The 16,456-nt window shown below is 43.8% G+C and overlaps 1 protein-coding gene across 3 annotated transcripts in view; it reads left to right on the top strand.

Moving 5' to 3' along the window:
* Nucleotides 1–236: 236 nt before the first annotated feature.
* Nucleotides 237–16,456, top strand: part of LOC145277501 (uncharacterized) — a 35,722-nt gene continuing 19,502 nt past the window's right edge. Inside the window, exon 1 of one of the 3 annotated variants that reach the window (XM_080128894.1) lies at nt 237–542. The gene's annotated coding sequence lies outside the window, so the exon portion shown is untranslated. Of the gene's footprint in view, nt 543–3,293; nt 3,550–16,456 lie in introns of those variants that run through there. The other 2 variants (XM_080128895.1, XM_080128899.1) reach the window with 2 other exon arrangements.

Below are 16,456 nucleotides of genomic sequence, written 5' to 3'. Positions count from 1 at the left end.
CTACTAAAAAAAAGAAAAGAAAAAAAAAACGAACGGAATCTGATATAAGCACAAACTCACTTCCTTTAATAAAATAAATATTAAAATTAAATCGATGTATTAAAAAGTGCTTGTCTTTATTTTAAACCGCTAATGCATATTAAGACCAGAATGCACTAAGTTTTTAAAACAAAACGCACTTCTTAGTAACAATTTATATTTTTTTTATAAAGAGCACTTTTTCTTTTCTTTTTTTCACTCCGAGCTCAGACGTGTAACTGTTGTTCTTCGTCTGAAACAATATAAGTCGAATATTAATACTTAGATATTGACAGCGATTGTACATTTTATCTGATATTCTTCTTGGTGACAAGAACGCCATCCGCAATCGGGGGGTCAAAAAAAAACCAAAAAAAAAACAGGTGCACGAACGGGCGCAATCCCGGCGCAAAAAGGCTTCGATTGAAATCTGATCAACAATTCGTCAAGAAAATTCATCGAAATATAAAACAAAAAAAAATAAATAAAAAACGAAAGAAAAAGAAAAGAATTCAGTTTTAAAGGTAAGTGTGGACATTTTAAAATAAATATGAAATCATTTTTACAAATCTATATTTGTTAATCTTTCTTTTCCGTTTTTTTTTTTTAATTTTTAAAATTAAGGTTGAATGGTAGGTTTTCTTTTTTCTTTTATTTTTTTTTGTTGTTTGTCTGTTTGCGTGTGTGTGTGTTTTAATTCAATCAAATCCCGTAGGTATATATAAAAATGAATAGTCATTGGAACCAAGACAGTGGAAAGAATTTTTTTTTATTATTATTTTAAACAAGTATGAAACAAGATAACTATCGTTGAATGTATCCCCATTTTCTGTGATGATAAAAAAAAAATGAATACCATCAAAATATAGATGGTAAAAAGCAGGTAGTACTATAAAGACACCCGGATGTAACTGTTCCTAAAACAAAACACTAGTACACACATACATGTAGTGTGTGTGTGTGTGTGTGTGTGTGTGTTGCATACCTAGGGTCATTTTATCTTTTTGAGGAGATGTATCTATATCGCTGTCCGAAATGCAGAATAATTCTAATATGTATCATGAGAGGGTGCAACTTGACACAAAACAAACTTGAAATTACTCCGATGAAGAGAGAACACTGATAGTGATGTTGATGTTTACCATTAATTTAATTCTTTGTAATGTTGTAATAAAGTTTAACAAGTAATAATAAATGCACACATTAAGTACACAATTTTTTTGCATAAGTAAATTGTGTATTGCCGATTCTGTGTGCATGTGTATTTTGTCGGCTTTTTATTTTATTTATTTATGTGATAACGTGACAGAAGAAAGGGAAAAAATGAAATGCTCAAAGGATAAGGAAAATGTCAGATGTACGGCGACGCTTAGGCTCTGTACGTTTTTAATTGTACGGTTAATTACTGTATACAGTTGAAACGGTATGACATACCCCCCCCCCAAGAAAACTTTCACATTTTTCTAAAATACGTTTTTCTACGTGTCACATCGGATAATGCTGCATAATTAATCTGTTATTTACTGCGTAATCAATTTTACACGAAAGTTAATTTTTTAATATTTGAAATGTTAGATAAAAGAATTTTCAAAAGTCGATTAAGGGAGGAAAGATACTCTACATCTTACTTCGATTCAACCAAAAGTAAAAACTAGCACTCTGTCGAGTGTCACTTGCTGTGTGTGTGTGTGCGTCACACACTCGAGTGTTTTCTTTTCTTTCTTTTTTTTTTCGTCACACACGCACACACACCACCCTCCTCCCTCTAACGCCCATACGCATGCAAATAATTGAATCATTTTAGTGTTTATTTACATATTTAACTTGCCTCCCCACAAGTACAGTTACACACAAGATAGGTTTTTAACGTGGAAAATCCAGCTCCCCAAAAAAGGGCCACTCTGGGTAGAGACAAATGTTTTAAATCACCTTCATCTAAGAGACTAGAAGAAGGATTCTCACTCCACTCTGCTACCACCTCGAGGACCCCATGAAGTCCTCTTCATCCACACACATGGATTTTAAAAATCACCCTTAAGAATTAAAAAAAAAAAGGCAAGACAAAATTACTCTCCGTGAATAATACGCAGTCTTGTTCTAATTGAACTGCTACCACCACTAGACTACGACGGTGGCACCAAAGAGTTTAGTTACACACACACACACACAGAATATCTACTATCCACATAATACATACACATATACAAATCGTTTACTGTAGATACATAAATGTTGCTCTTTATTGAAAATTAAATATAATGTACACCTCTTTAGAGAGCGAAGGTAATTTTGTCACCTCGATACTCCTGCTTTCCTTTTACCCAAGCCTACTCCTTCCTCTTCTTTTTTTATTACACACGTTCTCGTCCTCTCTCCCAACACACTAATAAAAATATTCAGACTCTTTCTCTCTCTCTCTCTCTCTCTCTCTCTCTCTCTCTTATATATATATATATATATATATATATATATATATATATATATACGCACGCGCGCGAAGTTTTCTTTACTTTCCTCTTTATCCTCTCTTAGTTTTACCCCCCCCCCAATCGGTTTCTTTCTTTCTCTCTCCTTTGCTGAGGCTAATAATCTTTGTTTTCTTTTGAGGTTATTAAAAAAAGAATTGTGTTTTGTAAATACAATGCACATATGTGTATACATACAGTTATTTGATGCACACATTTTGGAAAAGACGTAATGCTACCAGCTCTTCTTCTCCACCTCCCTCTGCTTGAAACATCCAGTGTCTCTAATCTGGGGGGGGGGCACCACATGCACACACACACACACATATATATATATATATATATATATATAGTGTGTGTGTGTGATTTTCTTTTCCTCCACCCCACCTCCAAAAAGAAACACGTCGTTTTATTTTATTTGAAGACGTTATAGATAACAAAATATGAATATATATATATGCATACAAATTTAATTCGTACTAATAAATGTCAGCGGTTTCGGTTCGGTTCGGACAATACGAGCAAGGGGCCAGGTGCGATCTTTGAAAGTAAAAACTATCCCCCCCCCTTCCACCACTCTTCTTTTTTTTCTATTTTATTTTCGTCTTTAATATTAGTATTATCTGTTTCTACGTACATACGGTAGCTACTGGAGGTAGAGTAGATATTTTGTATAGTATTTTGAAACATTTATTTATTTTTTTATTTTTTATTTTTTTAAACAAGTCTGTGGGTGGTTAAGGAGGAGGAGGAGGAGGGTCACACCTCGAAGTTCATCCCCTACCCCCTTTCGGTTACCATTCACTCACTCTGTCCAGCCTGAACTGTACACTTCAATCTAACGCTTACACCCATGTGGTTGTATCTATAGGGAAAAAAACCCCAGCCTTTTTCAAGTTCTTTAAAATTAATCTATTATTGTAGTATTTAAAGTAACGCAGAGAGTCTATCAATATTTTTATTTTATATAAAACAAAGCAAAAAAGAAAAGACAAACGGACATAGCTTTTCTCTTTTTCTTTTTTGGTGAGTGAGCCTCTTTTTCAGTTTAAAAATACCAACCAAGGTAAGCAGCCAAGGGGAAACTTCATCTTTTTTTGTCTCCATACATGTTTTTATTTCGACTGTTATTTGAATGTTTGCCTTCTCCTCGTTTAATTTAAAGCCTTAAGATCTTCCTTAGTATTTAATATTTCGTCTCCATTAACTCGATTCTTTTATTTATTTTTCTAACAATGTATTTTTAATGTCTTTTTACATCCTCCGCCTCTTGAATTTTAACATTGCACATGGCACTACTTTTTTTTTATTTTTCGTTAATTTTCTTTCTTCTCTTGCGCCTGATTATTGTGATTATGGTTGCAAATTGAAATTTTATGTGTTCGTTTTTAAACACCGGATTCTTAATTTGTATACTCTTTCAAATTTCTTTCTTTTTAATCTCTGCATAGATTCGTCACCCATCCTCAAAAACAAATCGCAAGGGCCGTAAAAACTAGTACCGACCGAATGTCACATAACTATTTTTTATCTATTAATTCGTATTTAGTATTTACTGTTTTCGGTAAATATTGGTTAAAAAAATCTTATCGACAGCCTGAGTTTATTTACATTTAACGTAACCATTATTAAATTATTAGCGATGAAAAAAAAAACAAAAAAAAAACACTAGCATCAGTTTGCATCAAATCACCGTATTTTTTATTTATTTATTTTTTTTTTAAAGAAACTCAGCAAGTGCTTAATCCAAAATTCTGTTATTTGTTTTATTAAATGTAACGATTCATGTCTTTTTTAAAAGATTACCTTTTCTTCAATTTACCCGATTTTTTATCCTCACTCCTTGAGGTATACACGTGGCTGAAGAACTTGTATAAACTCTGTGTATGTGTGTTTGTTTTAGATATACAGTTGCTGTATATCTAAACTTTGTATATGTTTTAACTTTTTGAAATTATGTAACCTTTTAGCTGGCTTCCCTTAACTCTTATCTGTTCAATCATTCCTTAGCTATATACATCAGCCAATCGTTCCAAGTAATCTCTTATTAAACCACCGACAGATGACATCCTTCTGAATGAACCAAAGTTTATAGTGTGTTAGTATGTTCAACTTGCACAATGTATTTATTTCCTGTATATATGATTATATTATAACATTATTGCATTTATTTTCCAGTATTTAAGTGTTCAAGACATGATTAGTTTAGTAGCAGAACAAAAACTTTAATCTGACAAGCTACACAAATGATTGTTGCATTCTCGGGTGAAATCGTCGGGCTAATCGGCGAATCGCCTGATTTCCCACGTAAATGAAACAAACGGGTCCGTGTAGCTTACTTGCTAAAGTATATTTTAATATCGTGCCCCCACTTTTTTTTTTTTTTTTTCGTGGTACGTGTTATTACATGAAGTTAATAAAAAAAGTATGCAAACTGTATAAAGATGTTAAAAAGGTACCAAAAAACGAAGGAAAGATGAAAGTGTTTTATCTGTTTAAAGAATCCACCCTCCTAAACATTATCTCCTTGCGTATTATGGGTATTTTCTGGTACTTGAATACGAGGAAGTGCTGTGCTGATGGGATCATACATGCATTTTTGTTTACATTCAGGACTCTCTCTCTCTCTCTCTCTCTTTCTGACGGGGGGGGGCATAATTTTCTTAAAAACATGTGTTTAACTTTGTCCTTATGATGAGGCATCTAAACTAGAATACGTGTGCACGTTATTGACCTTCGGACTGCTATTAAAGTGTAGTATCAGTCGAAAGAGGAGAAATCTTTTTTGAACAAGGCATTTTTTTTTTTTTGTCCTATCCAGAATTTCTTTATGAAGAGTTGAATACATCCAGATAAATAACTATCTGGTGTATAACTTTGCCCTTTGTGGGGAGGCAAATAGATGGTGATAAGTATACTTAGATACGAGTACATTCAAAGTAGTAACTTTATCGTCCCCCCCCTCCAAGCTAAAACTCTGATATATTTACGTTTACTACCAGGGTGCTTAAATTAAAAACAAAAAAAATCGTGACCCCCCCCCCCCACTTGTTATAATATTGCCTAAAACTCCTTTTCTTGTGTTTTTGCTCCACTCAAACCGTAACACACGCACGTCATCCCCCTCTTTTTCTTTTCCCTCTCTCCTCCTTTTCCCGGATGGTAAGTCACTCCTCGTATCTCTTACTTGATGTTACAGTTGGTTGTCGTAATTTTTTTTCACTTTGATTTTTAAGTCCTTGCTTAACTCGCCCAACCATAACATTATTCAGGATTTCTAATATTGTTTATTCATTTACTTATCTACCGTCGTCGTACACCTATTCGTGGCTTGCTTGAAACACTTCTACGGCCTTAAAAAAATGACACTCGCTCATACTCTCACTCATTCCCTCACTCTCTGTCTGTTTTGCACTGTTCTATTACTTCTCATCGCGACTCTACCAACGACACGCAAAATAAACTCTTGACGACGAGTACACATTTACACACTCCATTGAAATAAACATTACACACGCATAAAGATTAACACGTGATTTGGTAGGTATTTAGAGGCCTTCATAATTCCAATGTACTACACACGAACCAAACTTTCATCACACAACCACTTTTTTCTATATACGTACATACACACATATCACAATTAAACGTTACACACGGTGACATGTGTTAGTCCACACACACACACGCTAAGGGCGTTGTCATAAAACGGAATGGTTCGTGAAAGAAAAAAAATGAAATATTTTACCAACATCCAGAAATCCTCGTCCTATTAACCAGAAAATTTAAGCGGTTTCAATAGTTACTTTTTACTTCTCCCCCTTTTGACCTTTGTCGTCTATCTTACCATGTTTAAAAAAATTGCAGTTGAAGTATCTAATTCTCTATGTATTGATATCTAGAGATTTATAGATTTTATTTATCTGCGCGAAACATCCCTGTCTCTACACCTTTCCCATACCTATCCCCACTCTCTTCCTCTGTTTAGTTTCCAAATCTTCCTCTTAGTCTACGCTTTCTATCCCCTACTTTCCCTCTTTCTCTCTACCCATCTTTCTCTCGCTCTCTCTTACCCGTCACTCTCTCTCTCTCTCTCTTACCCGTCACTCTCTCTCTCTCTTACCCGTCGCTCTCTCTCTCTCTCTTACCCGTCGCTCTCTCTCTCTTACCCGTCGCTCTCTCTCTCTTACCCGTCGCTCTCTCTCTCTTACCCGTCACTCTCGCTCTCTCTTACCCGTCACTCTCGCTCTCTCTTACCCGTCACTCTCGCTCTCTCTCTTACCCGTCACTCTCGCTCTCTCTCTTACCCGTCACTCTCTCTCTCTCTTACCCGTCACTCTCTCTCTCTCTTACCCGTCACTCTCTCTCTCTCTTACCCGTCACTCTCTCTCTCTCTTACCCGTCACTCTCTCTCTCTCTTACCGGTCACTCTCTCTCTCTCTTACCCGTCACTCTCTCTCTCTCTTACCCGTCACTCTCTCTCTCTCTTACCCGTCACTCTCTCTCTCTCTTACCCGTCACTCTCTCTCTCTCTTACCCGTCACTCTCTCTCTCTCTTACCCGTCACTCTCTCTCTCTCTTACCCGTCACTCTCTCTCTCTTACCCGTCACTCTCTCTCTCTCTCTTACCCGTCACTCTCTCTCTCTCTCTTACCCGTCACTCTCTCTCTCTCTCTTACCCGTCACTCTCTCTCTCTCTCTTACCCGTCACTCTCTCTCTCTCTCTTACCCGTCACTCTCTCTCTCTCTCTTACCCGTCACTCTCTCTCTCTCTCTTACCCGTCACTCTCTCTCTCTCTCTTACCCGTCACTCTCTCTCTCTCTCTCTTACCCGTCACTCTCTCTCTCTCTCTCTTACCCGTCACTCTCTCTCTCTCTCTCTTACCCGTCACTCTCTCTCTCTCTCTCTTACCCGTCACTCTCTCTCTCTCTCTTACCCGTCACTCTCTCTCTCTCTCTTACCGGTCACTCTCTCTCTCTCTCTTACCGGTCACTCTCTCTCTCTCTCTTACCGGTCACTCTCTCTCTCTCTTACCCGTCACTCTCTCTCTCTCTCTCTCTTACCGGTCACTCTCTCTCTCTCTTACCGGTCACTCTCTCTCTCTCTCTTACCGGTCACTCTCTCTCTCTCTCTTACCGGTCACTCTCTCTGTCTCTCTTACCGGTCACTCTCTCTGTCTCTCTTACCGGTCACTCTCTCTCTCTCTTACCGGTCACTCTCTCTCTCTCTTACCCGTCACTCTCTCTCTCTCTCTCTTACCCGTCACTCTCTCTCTCTCTCTTACCCGTCACTCTCTCTCTCTCTTACCCGTCACTCTCTCTCTCTCTTACCCGTCACTCTCTCTCTCTCTCTCTCTCTTACCCGTCACTCTCTCTCTCTCTCTTACCCGTCACTCTCTCTCTCTCTCTTACCCGTCACTCTCTCTCTCTCTCTTACCCGTCACTCTCTCTCTCTCTCTTACCCGTCACTCTCTCTCTCTCTCTTACCCGTCACTCTCTCTCTCTCTCTTACCCGTCACTCTCTCTCTCTCTCTTACCCGTCACTCTCTCTCTCTCTCTCTCTCTTACCCGTCACTCTCTCTCTCTCTCTCTCTCTTACCCGTCACTCTCTCTCTCTCTTACCCGTCACTCTCTCTCTCTCTTACCCGTCACTCTCTCTCTCTCTCTCTTACCCGTCACTCTCTCTCTCTCTCTTACCCGTCACTCTCTCTCTCTCTCTCTTACCCGTCACTCTCTCTCTCTCTCTTACCCGTCACTCTCTCTCTCTCTCTTACCCGTCACTCTCTCTCTCTCTCTTACCCGTCACTCTCTCTCTCTCTCTTACCCGTCACTCTCTCTCTCTCTCTTACCCGTCACTCTCTCTCTCTCTCTTACCCGTCACTCTCTCTCTCTCTCTTACCCGTCACTCTCTCTCTCTCTCTTACCCGTCACTCTCTCTCTCTCTCTTACCCGTCACTCTCTCTCTCCCTCTCTTACCCGTCACTCTCTCTCTCTCTTACCCGTCACTCTCTCTCTCTCTCTCTCTTACCCGTCACTCTCTCTCTCTCTCTCTCTCTTACCCGTCACTCTCTCTCTCTCTCTCTTACCCGTCACTCTCTCTCTCTCTCTCTTACCCGTCACTCTCTCTCTCTCTCTTACCCGTCACTCTCTCTCTCTCTCTTACCCGTCACTCTCTCTCTCTCTCTTACCCGTCACTCTCTCTCTCTCTCTTACCCGTCACTCTCTCTCTCTCTCTTACCCGTCACTCTCTCTCTCTCTCTTACCCGTCACTCTCTCTCTCTCTCTTACCCGTCACTCTCTCTCTCTCTCTCTTACCCGTCACTCTCTCTCTCTCTCTTACCCGTCACTCTCTCTCTCTCTCTTACCCGTCACTCTCTCTCTCTCTCTTACCCGTCACTCTCTCTCTCTCTCTTACCCGTCACTCTCTCTCTCTCTCTCTTACCCGTCACTCTCTCTCTCTCTCTCTCTCTTACCCGTCACTCTCTCTCTGTCTGTGTCTCAGTGTCTCACTTATTTTTTTTATTACATTTTCACCCCAAACAAGGCACATTGCCACTTTGGTGTAGGGAGCTACTATCAGGGGCAGCAACTACTGGGGCACTATGTAGGGATTTGGGCAGCAAGATGTCGGTTCACATTACACTTGAACTTCTGCATGTCAGTACAGTTAGGGAAGCAGAAACCTGGAATGGAATTCCAGAGTCTCACGGTTCTGGAGAAGAAACTACTGAAGTAGAAAGATCTTTTACATCTAGGGATCTCTACTGTGTGGGGGTGGGATTTAGCTGCCTGTCGGGTTTGTCGAGGGTGTCTACGTCGTGGGGGCACAAGTGTCTGCAGTTCGTCAGAGCATTCACCATTAAAATACTTGTAGAACAAGCAGAGGGATGCAACATTTCGTCGATGGGACAGAGGCTGAAGCTTAGATACCAGTTCAGGACCTATCAGATTGGCGACTTTTTTTAACCTTGTCTAGGAGCGAAAGACTAGTAGCAGATGCACCATCCCAAATATGACAACAATACTCCATACATGGGCGAATGGTGGCCTTATAGAGGTACAGGATACTTTCAGGTGTTAGTAGTTTTCTAGCACGGTAGAGAGAGCCTATCTTTTACGCAGCGGCCCTGGCAATGTTTTCAATATAATTGTTCCAGCTCATGTTTCCTGTGAACGTTAGGCCAAGCAGTTTGAAAGATGTACTCTCAGACAGGGAGTCACTGGCCATTGCTATTGGTGGCAGAGAAGATTTCTTGTAATTATTGAAGGAAACCAGTTTAGTCTTGGAGCATTGAATGTGACCATCCATTTATGTCTCCATTCCACTACAGATTGGAGGTCATCCTCTCGTGTTTTTGCCATTTCTTTAGATATGTGTTCATTTGTTTTCCTGTCATGCCTGTTATAGAGTGTAGTGTCATCAGCATATATACCCATCTCAGAGGCAGTTTTGTCGGAGAGGTCATTAATAAATATCAGGAACAATAGAGGTCCAAGAATAGACCCCTGAGGCACTCCCGCATTTATATCACACTGTTTAAATGTTCGACCGTCGAGGACAACCTGGATTTTTCTCTTATCTAAGAAGGATTTAATTATGTTAAGTATTCTACCTGTGATACCATATGATTTAATTTTCCTGGAGGGACCCTCGTGCCATATCCTGTCAAAAGCCTTAGATATATCTAGAGCTACCCCCTCTGCCCTCCCCCGCTTTGTCCAGCGAATGGTATATACGTTCAGAGATTACAGTGAGGATGTCAGCTGTGGAACGGGCTTGTCTAAATCCATATTGTTTGTCAGTCAGGAGTTTAGCATCTATAAGGTGCCGGACTAGAGCCTGGTTAATTATGGTCTCAAATATTTTGGCGAAAAGTGGGAGGAGACTAATGGGGCGATAATTTGATGGGTCAGTTCTTTCGCCAGAATTCTTGAATACTGGTACTACAGAAGTAGCAGTGTCAGAAATTTCGTGAAAATAGTGAATAATTCCACCCCATCTTTCCAAGCTTATAACTCCTCGAAAAATGTAATTCAAGCCCTAATTTTTTTTTAATTAAAGAAGCAAGGACCAAGGTTTTATTAAAAAAAAAAAAAAAAAAAAAAAAAAGTTTTTTTTTTTTAAAAAGGTTTTAAACTTCGGACTTTACAGGTAAATTTCTAAAAAAGCGATTTTTTTTTTTTTTGTTTTAAATTTGAATATATTATTTATTGACCTTTTCTCTTCAATTTGTGATATATAAAACTCCCCGACATAAATTAATTATTTACTTTTTAATAGACATTTCAAAATGAGAGGCGTGAATTATTTGACCCCCTGTCTTTCCAAGCTTATAACTCCTCGAAAAATGTAATTCAAGCCCTAATTGTTTTTCAATTAAAGGAGCAAGGACCAAGGTTTCATTAAAAAAAAAAAAAAAAAAAGACAAAAAAAAAACAATGTGTTCTTATAAAATAAGGTTTTAAACTTCGGACTTTACAGGTAAATTTCTAAAGGGATTTTTTTTTCGTTTTAAATTTGAATATATTATTTATTGACCTTTTCTCTTCAATTTGTGATATATAAAACTCTCCGACATAAATTAATTATTTACTTTTTAAGAGAAAGTTGAAAATGGGTGACACTGGGGGGGGGGGCGTGAATTTAAAAAAAAAACGTTTGTCTAAAATATTATATTCGGTTTATTGGAAAGAACATAAAATTCCACATTGACCCTGAAAATATCGTAAAAATAGAATCAATAGAAAAATTTTGATAGATTTTTAAAGTTTAAAAATTGAAAAATATTGAGTTCGGAAAATTCATTACTGTTTTAAAAAAAAAAAAAAATATTTCTATTACTTTTAAAACAACTGTAATAGTTTATTTTGGAAGTATAATCCATAAAGAAAATAAATAACCCACTTTTAACAGAAATTACGAGATTTTTATATTGTATTCGCAGTTTCGTGTTAGGGGTGCCAAAAATTCCTACAAAAATTCTGATACTGCTACCACAGAAGCAGTTTTCCAACAGCCCGGAAAGCATGATTCATTAAGGCATTTGTTGTAGAGTTTGGAGAGAACTGGAGCTACTTTGGCTGAGCACTTTTTTAATAGCACAGCTGGGATGAGATCAGGTCCATATGCTTTTGAAGTGTCAAGATTTTTTATGATAGCATGTACCTGAGCAGGGGTGATTTTTAGATCGTCTAGCGTGGCGTCTGTTCGCAAAGGAAAGTCAGGCAGGGGGTGGTTGGAAGGGTCCAGTGTGGAGTTCGAGGCAAACCGGCTGGCAAGCATATTAGCCTTGTCGGTTGCTGAGCAAACAACCTCGTGATTGTTGGTTAGCGGGGGAATTGTTGATTGCCCATTATTTATTACACTGTTGTAGATTTTCCAGAAGTCACGATTTCCTAATTTTTGTGCTTCGATGCATTTTTTAGTGGTTTCAGTAAATTCTCTCTTAGCTATCGCTATTTCTTTCTTAACATTACTTCTAGCTTCTGTATACTTCTGTTTGTTTGAACTGGACTTATGTCGGTTAAATGTGCGGTATGCATGCTGCCTTGCCCGTCTCGCTCTCTGTCTGTGTCTCTCTCTTGCCCGTCTCGCTCTCTCTCTCTCTCTGTCTCTCTTGCCCGTCTCGCTCTCTCTCTGTGTCTCTCTTGCCCGTCTCGCTCTCTCTCTCTCTCTCTCTCTCTCTCTCTGTGTCTCTCTTGCCCGTCTCGCTCTCTCTCTCTCTCTCTCTCTCTCTCTGTGTCTCTCTTGCCCGTCTCGCTCTCTCTCTTGCCCGTCTCGCTCTCTCTCTTGCCCGTCTCGCTCTCTCTCTTGCCCGTCTCGCTCTCTCTCTCTTGCCCGTCTCGCTCTCTCTCTCTTGCCCGTCTCGCTCTCTCTCTCTTGCCCGTCTCGCTCTCTCTCTCTTGCCCGTCTCGCTCTCTCTCTCTTGCCCGTCTCGCTCTCTCTCTCTTGCCCGTCTCGCTCTCTCTCTCTTGCCCGTCTCGCTCTCTCTCTCTTGCCCGTCTCGCTCTCTCTCTCTTGCCCGTCTCGCTCTCTCTCTCTTGCCCGTCTCGCTCTCTCTCTCTTGCCCGTCTCGCTCTCTCTCTCTTGCCCGTCTCGCTCTCTCTCTCTTGCCCGTCTCGCTCTCTCTCTCTTGCCCGTCTCGCTCTCTCTCTCTTGCCCGTCTCGCTCTCTCTCTCTTGCCCGTCTCGCTCTCTCTCTCTTGCCCGTCTCGCTCTCTCTCTCTTGCCCGTCTCGCTCTCTCTCTCTTGCCCGTCTCGCTCTCTCTCTCTTGCCCGTCTCGCTCTCTCTCTCTTGCCCGTCTCGCTCTCTCTCTCTTGCCCGTCTCGCTCTCTCTCTCTTGCCCGTCTCGCTCTCTCTCTCTTGCCCGTCTCGCTCTCTCTCTCTTGCCCGTCTCGCTCTCTCTCTCTTGCCCGTCTCGCTCTCTCTCTCGCCCGTCTCGCTCTCTCTCTCGCCCGTCTCGCTCTCTCTCTTGCCCGTCTCGCTCTCTCTCTTGCCCGTCTCGCTCTCTCTCTTGCCCGTCTCGCTCTCTCTCTTGCCCGTCTCGCTCTCTCTCTTGCCCGTCTCGCTCTCTCTCTTGCCCGTCTCGCTCTCTCTCTTGCCCGTCTCGCTCTCTCTCTTGCCCGTCTCGCTCTCTCTCTTGCCCGTCTCGCTCTCTCTCTTGCCCGTCTCGCTCTCTCTCTTGCCCGTCTCGCTCTCTCTCTTGCCCGTCTCGCTCTCTCTCTTGCCCGTCTCGCTCTCTCTCTTGCCCGTCTCGCTCTCTCTCTTGCCCGTCTCGCTCTCTCTCTTGCCCGTCTCGCTCTCTCTCTTGCCCGTCTCGCTCTCTCTCTTGCCCGTCTCGCTCTCTCTCTTGCCCGTCTCGCTCTCTCTCTTGCCCGTCTCGCTCTCTCTCTTGCCCGTCTCGCTCTCTCTCTTGCCCGTCTCTCTCTGTGTCTCTCTTGCCCGTCTCTCTCTGTGTCTCTCTTGACCGTCTCTCTCTGTGTCTCTCTTGACCGTCTCTCTCTGTGTCTCTCTTGACCGTCTCTCTCTGTGTCTCTCTTGACCGTCTCTCTCTGTGTCTCTCTTGACCGTCTCTCTCTGTGTCTCTCTTGACCGTCTCTCTCTGTGTCTCTCTTGACCGTCTCTCTCTGTGTCTCTCTTGACCGTCTCTCTCTGCGTCTCTCTTGACCGTCTCTCTCTTGACCGTCTGTCTCTCTCCGTCTCTCTCTTGACCGTCTGTCTCTCTCCGTCTCTCTCTTGCCCGTCTGTCTCTCTCCGTCTCTCTCTTGCCCGTCTGTCTCTCTCCGTCTCTCTCTTGCCCGTCTGTCTCTCTCCGTCTCTCTCTTGCCCGTCTGTCTCTCTCCGTCTCTCTCTTGCCCGTCTGTCTCTCTCCGTCTCTCTCTTGCCCGTCTGTCTCTCTCCGTCTCTCTCTTGCCCGTCTGTCTCTCTCCGTCTCTCTCTTGCCCGTCTGTCTCTCTCCGTCTCTCTCTTGCCCGTCTGTCTCTCTCCGTCTCTCTCTTGCCCGTCTGTCTCTCTCCGTCTCTCTCTTGCCCGTCTGTCTCTCTCCGTCTCTCTCTTGCCCGTCTGTCTCTCTCCGTCTCTCTCTTGCCCGTCTGTCTCTCTCCGTCTCTCTCTTGCCCGTCTGTCTCTCTCCGTCTCTCTCTTGCCCGTCTGTCTCTCTCCGTCTCTCTCTTGCCCGTCTGTCTCTCTCCGTCTCTCTCTTGCCCGTCTGTCTCTCTCCGTCTCTCTCTTGCCCGTCTGTCTCTCTCCGTCTCTCTCTTGCCCGTCTGTCTCTCTCCGTCTCTCTCTTGCCCGTCTGTCTCTCTCCGTCTCTCTCTTGCCCGTCTGTCTCTCTCCGTCTCTCTCTTGCCCGTCTGTCTCTCTCCGTCTCTCTCTTGCCCGTCTGTCTCTCTCCGTCTCTCTCTTGCCCGTCTGTCTCTCTCCGTCTCTCTCTTGCCCGTCTGTCTCTCTCCGTCTCTCTCTTGCCCGTCTGTCTCTCTCCGTCTCTCTCTTGCCCGTCTGTCTCTCTCCGTCTCTCTCTTGCCCGTCTGTCTCTCTCCGTCTCTCTCTTGCCCGTCTGTCTCTCTCCGTCTCTCTCTCTCCGTCTCTCTCTTGCCCGTCTGTCTCTCTCCGTCTCTCTCTTGCCCGTCTGTCTCTCTCCGTCTCTCTCTTGCCCGTCTGTCTCTCTCCGTCTCTCTCTTGCCCGTCTGTCTCTCTCCGTCTCTCTCTTGCCCGTCTGTCTCTCTCCGTCTCTCTCTTGCCCGTCTGTCTCTCTCCGTCTCTCTCTTGCCCGTCTGTCTCTCTCCGTCTCTCTCTTGCCCGTCTGTCTCTCTCCGTCTCTCTCTTGCCCGTCTGTCTCTCTCCGTCTCTCTCTTGCCCGTCTGTCTCTCTCCGTCTCTCTCTTGCCCGTCTGTCTCTCTCCGTCTCCCTCTTGCCCGTCTGTCTCTCTCCGTCTCCCTCTTGCCCGTCTGTCTCTCTCCGTCTCCCTCTTGCCCGTCTGTCTCTCTCCGTCTCCCTCTTGCCCGTCTGTCTCTCTCCGTCTCCCTCTTGCCCGTCTGTCTCTCTCCGTCTCCCTCTTGCCCGTCTGTCTCTCTCCGTCTCCCTCTTGCCCGTCTGTCTCTCTCCGTCTCCCTCTTGCCCGTCTGTCTCTCTCCGTCTCCCTCTTGCCCGTCTGTCTCTCTCCGTCTCCCTCTTGCCCGTCTGTCTCTCTCCGTCTCCCTCTTGCCCGTCTGTCGCTCTCCCTCTCTCTCTTGCCCGTCTGTCGCTCTCCGTCTGTCGCTCTCTCTCTTGCCCGTCTGTCGCTCTCCGTCTGTCGCTCTCTCTCTTGCCCGTCTGTCGCTCTCCGTCTGTCGCTCTCTCTCTTGCCCGTCTGTCGCTCTCCGTCTGTCGCTCTCTCTCTTGCCCGTCTGTCGCTCTCCGTCTGTCGCTCTCTCTCTTGCCCGTCTGTCGCTCTCCGTCTGTCGCTCTCTCTCTTGCCCGTCTGTCGCTCTCCGTCTGTCGCTCTCTCTCTTGCCCGTCTGTCGCTCTCCGTCTGTCGCTCTCTCTCTTGCCCGTCTGTCGCTCTCCGTCTGTCGCTCTCTCTCTTGCCCGTCTGTCGCTCTCCGTCTGTCGCTCTCTCTCTTGCCCGTCTGTCGCTCTCCGTCTGTCGCTCTCTCTCTTGCCCGTCTGTCGCTCTCCGTCTGTCGCTCTCTCTCTTGCCCGTCTGTCGCTCTCCGTCTGTCGCTCTCTCTCTTGCCCGTCTGTCGCTCTCCGTCTGTCGCTCTCTCTCTTGCCCGTCTGTCGCTCTCCGTCTGTCGCTCTCTCTCTTGCCCGTCTGTCGCTCTCCGTCTGTCGCTCTCTCTCTTGCCCGTCTGTCGCTCTCCGTCTGTCGCTCTCTCTCTTGCCCGTCTGTCGCTCGCTCTCCGTCTGTCGCTCTCTCTTGCCCGTCTGTCGCTCTCTCTTGCCCGTCTGTCGCTCTCCGTCTGTCGCTCTCTCTTGCCCGTCTGTCGCTCTCTCTTGCCCGTCTGTCGCTCTCTCTTGCCCGTCTGTCGCTCTCCGTCTGTCGCTCTCTCTTGCCCGTCTGTCGCTCTCTCTTGCCCGTCTGTCGCTCTCCGTCTGTCGCTCTCTCTTGCCCGTCTGTCGCTCTGTCTCCTCGCCTGTACATTTCTGTGTCTGTCTCTTTCAAAAGGAGTCAATAGCACAAAGTTGAGAGTATAGATCTCTGCCCTCTGTCCAGATGCTTTAAAATACAACCCCCCTCTCACCTGAGATATTCTAGAACAAACCTTAAAAAAAAAATTCCCATTCTTCTGATATTCTAGTGATGCCAACCTGAGCATTTGACAATTTCTTTCTTTCTTTCTTTCTTCCCCCCCCCCTTTTTTTTTTTTAATCGATCAATATCAGACCATCATTCAATGCAATGAAAATTCATTCATTAATCCGTTTTACCACAACAGGAGCGCGTTCTAAAATCCATATTTTCCCTTTGAACCTTTACTTTTCATGTAAGCCA

Source organism: Euprymna scolopes, chromosome 6 (assembly GCF_053919585.1).
Source record: "Euprymna scolopes isolate OS-2025 chromosome 6, ASM5391958v1, whole genome shotgun sequence".
Lineage (NCBI taxonomy): Eukaryota > Metazoa > Mollusca > Cephalopoda > Sepiida > Sepiolidae > Euprymna > Euprymna scolopes.
Note: the sequence above shows the minus strand (reverse complement) of the source record. Positions and strands in the feature narration are given on the sequence as shown.